Genomic DNA, 9,707 nt, shown 5'->3' on the forward strand with positions numbered 1-9,707 from the left:
CTGCCGCGGGAGGGGGCGGGGGCGTCCCTCGGTTGCCCCCGCCGAGGGGCGTCTGCGCGGTGTAGGGCTGACTCGGTGGTGCGGACAAAACGCGCTGGGCTGGGGGGGAGCGGGACTGGAGGTCACAGAGCAGAGACGATAGCCTGGGGCCCGGGGGTGCGGAGGCGAGCGAGGAGGGCCACAAAGTGCCAGGCGCCTCAGCGTGCACTGCAGGCGCGGGCTTGTGACAGGGGCCCTCAGGGGCAGGCTATAGCAAGGACAGGCGCCACTTTGAGGGGAGGGGGGGATGATGTTTAAAGGAGGCCTGAGGCAAGAAGAATGGCTATTTTGGATGAAAATCAACATGTCTTTGGAAGTGCAGAGAAACCAGAATGTTTCTTGGCCTGCAAAGGAAACCACGGGTCTTGCAGGGCAGCAGGTGGCAAACTCCCCCCCCCCCCATTGCCTGCTGCACCTTCTGGTGCCTGTGCCTGAGAGATGTGCCCCAGTCAGTCTGAAAGCACTGCTCTTCAGGGGTGCCATGAGCAGGGCTAAGGACAGAGCTGTTTAACCAGGGCTAAGGTGTGCGAACAGGATGCCTCCTTTGGCAGGGTAGACCTAAGGGAGAGCAGGAGTGACACCTGGTGGAATAGACGTAGCCCACACACAGACAAGGCTTGAAGAAAGTTTCCTGAATTAATGAATGGTCATGGACTAGGCCAGCAGTTCCCAAACTGACAGATTACGCGCAGGTCCAATTTAAAACCGTACAATCTTAAGTACCACCAGGGAATTTTTGTGATATAAAGTAGTTGTAATAAATCTGTTAACACATACCACTGACGGGTTGTCTGCGTACCACTGGTGGTATGCATACCACAGATTAGGAACCGCTGAACTAGGCTCTTACCATGACCCTGCAACGTTCACCAGCTGTGGCACAAAATGTGCAATAGACTGCCTGTGGACTCGTCATCACTGGCGGTGCTCAAGAAGAGGTTGGACAGCCGCTGGTCAGGGGGGATTTAGGCCTGTCTCTGCCTGTGTTCTGCTATGGGTATTTCCCAAGCTTCTGGGTTTTACTGGTTGCCTTTGCCCTTTTCTGCTACCTGGGTCAGGGTGTCTTAAGCCTTCCTCAGGGCACTGGGTGTTGGCTAGAGCTGAGGCTGGAGAGTTTGACTGGGGTGTGCCAATATTCCTGCTGGGACAAAAGCCAGAGGTTCCTGGCTTAGAGGGTCTGGTCCCTCCACTCAGTCACACCGATTCCCAGATCTGAGGTCAGGAAGGAATTTTACTCCATGGTCAGGTTCGGCTCCGTGGGCGGGGGTGCCTTACTCTAGCGGGGGGGACATGTCCCTCGACCCAGGATCTCTTGAGCATATATCGACAACATTTCATAGAAGCAGGATATTGGCTGCCATGGTTCCCCTCTTTTACCTGTGGCACGTTAGGGTGTTAGATCTGTATTGTGTTTGGGTTGAAGGCAGTCTTATGTATCATTTACATGTATTGTTTATAGTTTGTTTGGGGTAGTTTGGACCGAGAGTGTCCTGCCTCAGGCAGGGGGTTCAACTAGTTGACCTCTGGAGATCCCTTCCAGACCTATTTCTCTATGACTATGTGCATGATTGTTCTTGAACTTGATAGGACCTACAAGAAATTCTAATAATATTTTACTTGCCCGTCAATATAGCTATAGCTACTTGCATCTTTCTTTCTGGGGGTGTTTGGAGTTTCTGAGAAAGGAATTGTGGCTGCGCACTAGCTGTCCGTGGCAGCTTGTGTTCCCTATGCTTTGTTACTTGGGGGAATGAGGGAAGGTTCATTCCAGGTTCCACTTCCTAGGGCTCCGCATTTTGATCTCCATGCCTGAGTTCACTGTATGCCTGCCATACCCTGATCTACAGAGGATATATTGCTGAGTGTCAGTGAGGTTCTTGGCTGAGCTGACATAAACCTCCCTCTCAAACAAGTAAATCTATAGTGATATTCCCTAAATCAGGAGCACTTAGGAAATCACTCAATTCAGGAAGGGCTCTGAATGCAGGAGTTCTTTGTTCCTATTTTCTTGTTTATTCTTGCTGCTAAAGTTGTTTTCCAATATCCCCTCGATATCTGGCATTTGCGCTCTTCTATAATACATAATAGTTTCAACTGTTAGGATGATCCTGCTGGGCTGAAAGAGTCTGAACTTGAGGTATCATTCTGATACCAAGTTGATGTGGTTTTAAATAACTCTGAACAGCTCTCTTGACCTTGGTCCAAAGCAACGCTTTATACAGTGTTTGCCATCCTTGGGAATATGGACTGATTTTCATGTAGTGAGGCAAGTGCCTAGAAGAATTCTTGTTCATGCATTTCTGTGTCTGAGACCCTGGTAAGAATATGGGGCAACAGGATAGAGGGGAGGGAAATGAGTGCCCAATTGATCTAGCAATAAACAGAGCTGCTGTGCTTTTCATTTCACTCTCTTTCATGGAGTGAAGCCATCCATATAAGTCCATGGGGAAACAGGATAGTGCTGAATTTGTGCCTTCTCCAGAGAGTGGAGAGCACTCAGACTCTGACTTGCATGCAGTGGTGACAACACTAGTCTCAGCTGGAAAGACAGATATAGATATTAAATACATTTCCTTTATGAGAATGAGGTCACTGCAGAACTAGTCCAGTGTTCTGTTCGAGTATGATGACAAGAGTGACAACCTTTCTGACATCTTGCTGGCATCCTGGCCAGGCAGCTGGATAGGAAGGGTGGATAAAGGAAACTGGAGATGAGCAATTTTTTCTTTTCTTTTTTACGATATAACTAAGGGGAGCTTGGGAGTCAAGGCTGAAGCCTAGTTCTGATTTTCAGTACTTTGTCTCTGGCTGCCCTTGCTTTGAGAGATATCTCTTTTGATCACAGAAATGATTTCTATCTCAAGAAGTTGCTCTGTAAAGGTGAGTCTTGTGTAGGGACTGTTTAGAGGAGAGGTTCACAGCTACCGGACCATGGCCCAGTACTGGGCCACGAAGGGTTGGCTGCCAGGTTGTGGCACAAGCTTCTGTCGCCAGCAGTCACATGCAGGGTTAAAGCTGGGCAGCCCCGGGAGGGAGGCAGCCTGCTCCATGCGCCCTGTCCCGCTCCTGCCTCCATGGCCACGCCTGGCAAGGTGCTGCCCGTGGAGCAGGTGCCAGGGCCTGTGCCAGGCTAGATAGGACTGCCCAGCCCCACCCGCAGCTGGGAGCAGGGGAAATGCCTGGGGAGGAAGGTAGGGAGGCAGCTCCAGTGCTTGCTCCCAGAGAAGGCAACAGAGCCCCTTCTTCCCAAGCAGCTCCACCTGTGTAGCCCCCTCTACTGCAGGGTCCACTGGTGCCCGCAGCTACAATGCCCCAACCCGATCTGACCCCCACAACCCCCCCATGTAAAAATTAAATTTAAATTATAAATTAAATTTAAATATGTAAATTAAGTTGCAAGTCCGCAGTATAAAAAAGGTTGGGAACCCCTGGTTTAGAGCACACAGGGTATGTCTACACTGGTGATTATCAACCAGGATGCTACAGCACTCTGGGGTACCTTGAAATATTTTCAAGGGGTGCACCAATACATCAGCTGACTATCCATTCGGCACTGATAAAAGGAGAAATTACGTTATCAACTATTCCCTTTTTTGGTCACTGTAGCTGTTAATTATGGCCACATGCCTAGAACACCTTAATGAGCATAGTCTGATCCCTGCATCCCACTGCCAGCTCAAGCCTGTAGCAGACTGCAGATCCCAGTGAGCAGTGGGAGGGGGTCCTGGGAAGCAGTCACAGGGTGCCACGCTCAACAACAAAGGGATCGTTACCGGCTCCTGCTGCTGCAGCTAGTGCCACTCATGGCAATGCCACATGCACAGCAGGGGCCTGAGTGTCAGGGCTGTCACAGAGGCATTGGGCTGCATGTGGGTGGGGTGGGGTAAGGCACCATGCAAGAGAGATTCCACAATCCTGGGCACTGGGCGCCTTTGCAAAAGCAGCTTCTCCCTGGCAGCTGCAGGAGCTTGGCTGCATGGGGCTTGACAACACCGAGGCAGCGGCATGCTCTGGGGCTCCAAACATGACCGGCACCACTGTCCACATGAGGGTCTGCCCTGCCCACCCAGGACACTAGCATGAGCTGCACAGGGAGCAGGACTGCAGGTAGCAGCCATGGGCAAAGGGGCAAATGTGCATGGGAATAAGGCCGGAGCAGGCAGGAGGTATCTGTATGTGGGTTATAAATGCAAAACAAACAAACAAAAAGGTTTATTTTTTCAGTAGATTAAAAGGCCTTGCACTATTACTAAATATTGGTCATTGGCTTGGTATCAGCTGATATGGTTGGTTAATCATCAGCTATTGCAGTTGTCCGAGAAAATCTTTGTCGGTGCACAAGCGCATTGTGGGGTGTTATGCAAAGTTAGCACATTAGGTGTGCAAGCACAATTCACAAGATAAACACAGAGTTTTCAAAGAGGAATCCATAATTCTGACTTGTGTTCTTTCTGAGTTCTTTGCACCAGAAGAATTGTTCTATTATCTTTTTGTAGTTAACAATTGAGAGAAAGCGAAGAGCTGGCATTTTCCAAGGGGTACCTTGAGTCTAGTGAAGGGTACTCTGAATCTAAAAAGGTTGAGAGCTACTGGTTTACACCATGGCAGTGATGTGTCCCAGCCAGGGTGTTTCCAAACTTGTTCACACACACCAAGCCCTGAAATAGTTCAGGGAAGACGCTCAGTCCTTCTGCAGCTGTTCTCAAGACCTCAGTCTCCAGCTTACTTAAGAGTGACTCCTGGGAACAACCCTGAAGCAGCCTTGCCAGTAAATTTCTAGGCATGGAGCATGTCAGTGAGCAGCAAGGGGCTTGCATGCTTGGGACACACTGCAGCCACAGGGCAGGAGTTGATTACATGTTTGTTTACTACTGTTGGGGTGGGGGTTTGGTTTTTTTCTTCAGATTTTAGAGTTTTTCTTTGTTTTTATAGGCAACTGGTCTAGTCGGTCACAAAGGATGCAATAGCAGGTTCCTGGGTGTATATTACCCAAGTGGCTTTTGTGTCAGTCTCAGAACATCTCCACTTCACATTTGTGTTGAAACAGATCGCAACATGCTCTTATTTGTTTCTTTTGTGCCACCATGTGGATAAAAGAAAAAATACAAAAAGAGGGAATATTTTAGCATCCACAAGTACAGTACACATCCTTATTCCATGATCCCTCAACAATCCTTCTACCTACTCTCCAACAGTTCCCTTAATACATGGGTCTTCTCCCCATTTGAGTCTCCAGTGAAACTAACTGCCTTTTTTGTCTGTAATATTGTAGTAAATACAAGTTACTATTATCAGTACTATTTTACTGTGAGACGTTGAATCAAGGAGTCAGGACACATGCTGATATGTATTCTTGGCTCTGAAACTGAGTAACTGGGTGAATCTTGCAGTGTTATTTGTTATATAAAGAACAAATAATTTTCCTATAGTTAATCTTTCCATTCATAAATTGCTTTGATCTCCTTGGTGAAATTGTGATAAGAGCGTATCATATTGAAATAGTCCAGGCAAATGTATGTTATTGCTCACTGTATTAAGTTCATTTTAAAAAACAAAACAAAACATAGTTTTGTTCTGGCTAACAGGTAGTAAAGATTCATTGAAATCAACTTCAGTGAAACATAAGTACATGCTTACAGCTAAGTATACACTTAAGTGTTTCCCTGAGTAGGGATAGTGTTACTTGTTTTACATGCTTTTTGATGCTTTGCTAAAGCAAGGTCTTGAAGCAGTATGATCTGAATCCTGTCCCCCATATTGCATGAAGTTCTGGGTGGCCAGAGTGACAACTGTGAAGTTTGAGCTCTGCAAGAGGCATGGATATTTTGGGGGGTGACATTTTTTTATTGGGCCTACTGCTTGGTTGGAAGAGATTTTAAATAAATTTGAAGGTAGATTGAGACTGGTCTGAAATTTCTCCCAACCATACAGTTGGTCCAATAAAAATATATTGCACCCAAATTCTTGCATATTTCCTGGACAATTGTGGCTACAACATCACTCCAATACTGCCAAAACTGAGGTAACGGTATTATTAGTGACTCTTTCCTTGAGACAGATGACAGTGGGAACATGCATTAGCTTTCAGGGGCTGAATTCATGTTAATTTCAGTAAGAAGTGAAACAAAACAGTTTCAGTAATGAAAAATGTCAGAAGCTTATGCTCCAAAAATCTGAATGCATTTCTGAATCTTTTTTTCTTTATGGCTTGGACCCTTTCTGATTAACTGTTTCTCCTACCTATGACTTTCATGATTCTTCACCAGGTCAGATACTAAAACCCAATCGCAAACAGCTACTTAGACACTGATGATTGAATCCACAAAGGGTTCAGACACCCAACTGCAATATTTAGATGTTCATGAGATTACAATCCCTCTGCCCCCTTCCCCCAGCCTCTTCACTTGGCTGCTCTCTAACTTTATTGATGCCTGTGCTTATGTTGGTAAAGTTTCCATGGCCATGTCCACATGAGTGTAGATGGTTGTTTCACTGTGGACAAGCAGCAGTGGTACACCTTGTGCTGCTGCTACTAGTCCCCGGGGAACACCCGTGCCATGCGTGCTATTGGTGGGCTAGGGGAGGCTGGGCCCAGCAACTGTACTGCCCTAGCAGTCTTACCTGGGGTCCTGGTCCTGGGGGCCTTAGGGAAATGCAGCTCTGGCACTCCTGCAGCTGGGAGCTTGGCCCACAACCAAAGTGTGGCTCCAGCCAGCCAGGCTCTGGTTTTGGGCGGTGCATGCTGCCCTGTATTTTTTTAGCATGGGTTTTTTTGATCCTAGGATTTCCCAGGGTCAACCTTATTCTCCCTCTCCTCCCCCCCATGCTGTAAGGCAGCAGCACAGAGAATGCCTGCACATGCAATGTGTGGTACTGCAGATGCGTCTGTGGCATCACATACCGCACAGCCATGCTCATCTGGACACAGCTCATGTGTCTTACTTTATGCTGGCAAGCCATTGGAGATTCTAGGGATAGTGTCTTTCACTCCTAACAGTTTAATGCATTTGATTTTGTATAAATAATTAAATATTTACTGGTTCTGGGACTTGAACCTGAATCTCTCACATCTTACATGATTGCTATGGCCATGGGACTACCAAAAGAAAGCAATCTTTTGGCTTTTTCTCACTTGATCCAATAAATTGTTTATACAACAGTGTCAGCCAAAGGGACTGAGATGTGCCTCACCCTGGATTACCCAGCAGACTGACATTTAGGGCACTGGGCCAAATAATACAGAATGTGGATTTGAAAATAGGGCTTCCCCTTTCTAGGTGACTGTCCTAGCCACTTCGCTCCTGGGTGCAAGGGGTGCCTACCTCCACAGAGGATTCATAGTTAGATGAGAGTCTTGAATGGAGGTTGGTGCTAGCTACTTAGATGGGTAGCTGTTAGGAAATGCAAAGGAGAGGGCCAAGCCCATTCAGCTAGCTTAGGTGGCTCTCTGATTGTTTGGAATCCTATTCCTAAGAAACTCCTCTCCTCATGGAAGAAGCCTGGTCACCTAACCTGGGTTGTAAATTCTACTGAGCAGCAAGCCAAGACTGTGTTAGGTGGTGTGACACTAGTTCCTGTTGTGGATTTAGGCCCAAATCCCTTTATCTACCTGGCTTCCAAAAGCCTAAACTTCTTAGCTGCCTCTCTCTTCCTGCAGCAATATTCCAAGTGGCAGGCTGGAGACCTATACTTTCTGGCTGTATACTTTAAATATCATCTGTCTCAGGCTTTCTTTGGTAACCTGCAAGTTACAAGAGTGTTAGGAGCTAATGAATGCAGACGTTCTGTTATGACACCAAGGTGGTTTTAATCAGCGCTGGAACTTTAGATCCACAAAAAGGCAGTAAAATCTTTGTCTAAACTTCTTTGTGTTTGGTTCATTCAAGTTTGGGGCTGAAATCTGGGCCATTTCTTTTTTAATCTGAACTAATGCTCCGATGTTACTAATGTGCATCAGCAGTCTTCACCAGTTCACCTTACAGAATCATTGATACAAGCTGACACATTTGTCAGTCTTCTCTCCCTTTGCCTTTTACCTGTTTGGCTTCCTTCTTTCATCTTATAGTTGTCCAACCCCTTTCTCTCATTTCTTCATGGCTCAAGTTATATTAAATGCATTTGCCAGTAACATGGCATGGGGCCCCATCTGCTGGTGAAATGCTATTATGACACATCCAGTTTGCACTTTAGTTAAATTTACTACACTTATTTTCAAACTAGCCAAGGTACCTAGCTTCGCACGGGTTGCAGTAATTAAATTTTATTTTTTTATAAAAATATTTTCATTCTATCTTATTTCCTGGTACTAATAAACTGTGTGTATGTGTTCACATTTTTCTATCCCAGTTTATGACAGTGTTTGACACTTTTTTAAATCCGTGTAGAGCTGGAGGATAGACAATGTTGCATGTTTTGCCATCTGGTGCCAAGATGAAAAGGTTTTGCCGTTGCCAACTCTGGAACAACCAACATAGAGTTGGCCACAAGAAAAGCATGTGCTTCGCAGGTTGAGGCCAACAACTTTGAGTGATTGTCCCTGTGCTTTGTTGATGCTCATGGCAAAACTGAGACAGATCGGGAACTGGAGTCATTTAAATTGAAATGGCAGGTCAGAGGGAATGATTGGAATGCGTGGAATGAAGACATCCAGTCCTGCTGCATGGTCAGTCGTGATGGTGGCTTCAACGACATGTGGCATGAGCTTCTTGACAGCCAATCGTGTTCCATTGCAGAGTGCTGGTGGGTCCAGATTCCTGGGAAGAATGATGGGTGCACCAATCTTGAGCTTCAGATTGTATGAAGGCACACCTGGTGGTTCGAGAGAGTTGAGAAATTCTGTTGGGTAGTTGACTGCCTCATTGGTGTCTGGGACAGTGTCCACAGCCTTGTATTTTTGCACAGTGCCAGGCAATTGAGAAAGAAGGTCTTTGTTTATGGTATTGACTGCATCATTTTTTGGTGCCAGGATGGGTCTTTGGCATAGCCATTTCTGGTCATGAAAGCGATGTGCAACATTTGGAAAAACTGCCTCCTTCAGTTCTTGAAGTGTTGCAACTGTTTTCCCAATGTTGTTCATTGAGATAGTTCTATCTTGATTCTCAGATACCATGGTCCCATTTCCCAGTTTGAGCAGGCTTGCAGCAAACTCTCCAGCAGATGCATCACCTGTTAGATGCACTTGCATGTTGGTCATGAGGCTGAGTTGCTGAATGTTTTTCCAAAGGTATGAAGCTTTGAGGCAGGCCTGCAGTTCATCAGCTTTGGTTCCATGTGGAATGACCAGCAATGTCTGTCGAAAATCCCCAGCCAACACCAGAGTCACTCCTGCCATTGTTTTGTCATTATGTCAAAGATCTTGGAAGGTGTAATCAAGAGCCTTTAAGGCAGCTTTGTGAGACATTGTGCACTCATCCCAGACAATGAGCTGGCACTCCTGCAGGACCTTTGCTTTGCCAGTACCCCTGGCAGTGTTGCAGGTTGGTGCCTCTGCACTTGCCAGATTTAAGGGCAACTTGAAGGCTGTGAGCTGTTCTTTCTCCTGTCAACAGTGTGGCAGCAACCCAGTCCTGTTGCGGGGTTTGTTTGTCGCAGTTCAAGATGGTAGCCATCATCACCCTGCCAGAAAATTTGTGGATACTGAACTGCATCATATAATCAGTGTGTCTCAG

This window comes from Crocodylus porosus, unplaced genomic scaffold, assembly GCF_001723895.1.
Source record: "Crocodylus porosus isolate Cpor-Errol unplaced genomic scaffold, CroPor_comp1, whole genome shotgun sequence".
NCBI classification, from domain to species: Eukaryota; Metazoa; Chordata; order Crocodylia; family Crocodylidae; genus Crocodylus; species Crocodylus porosus.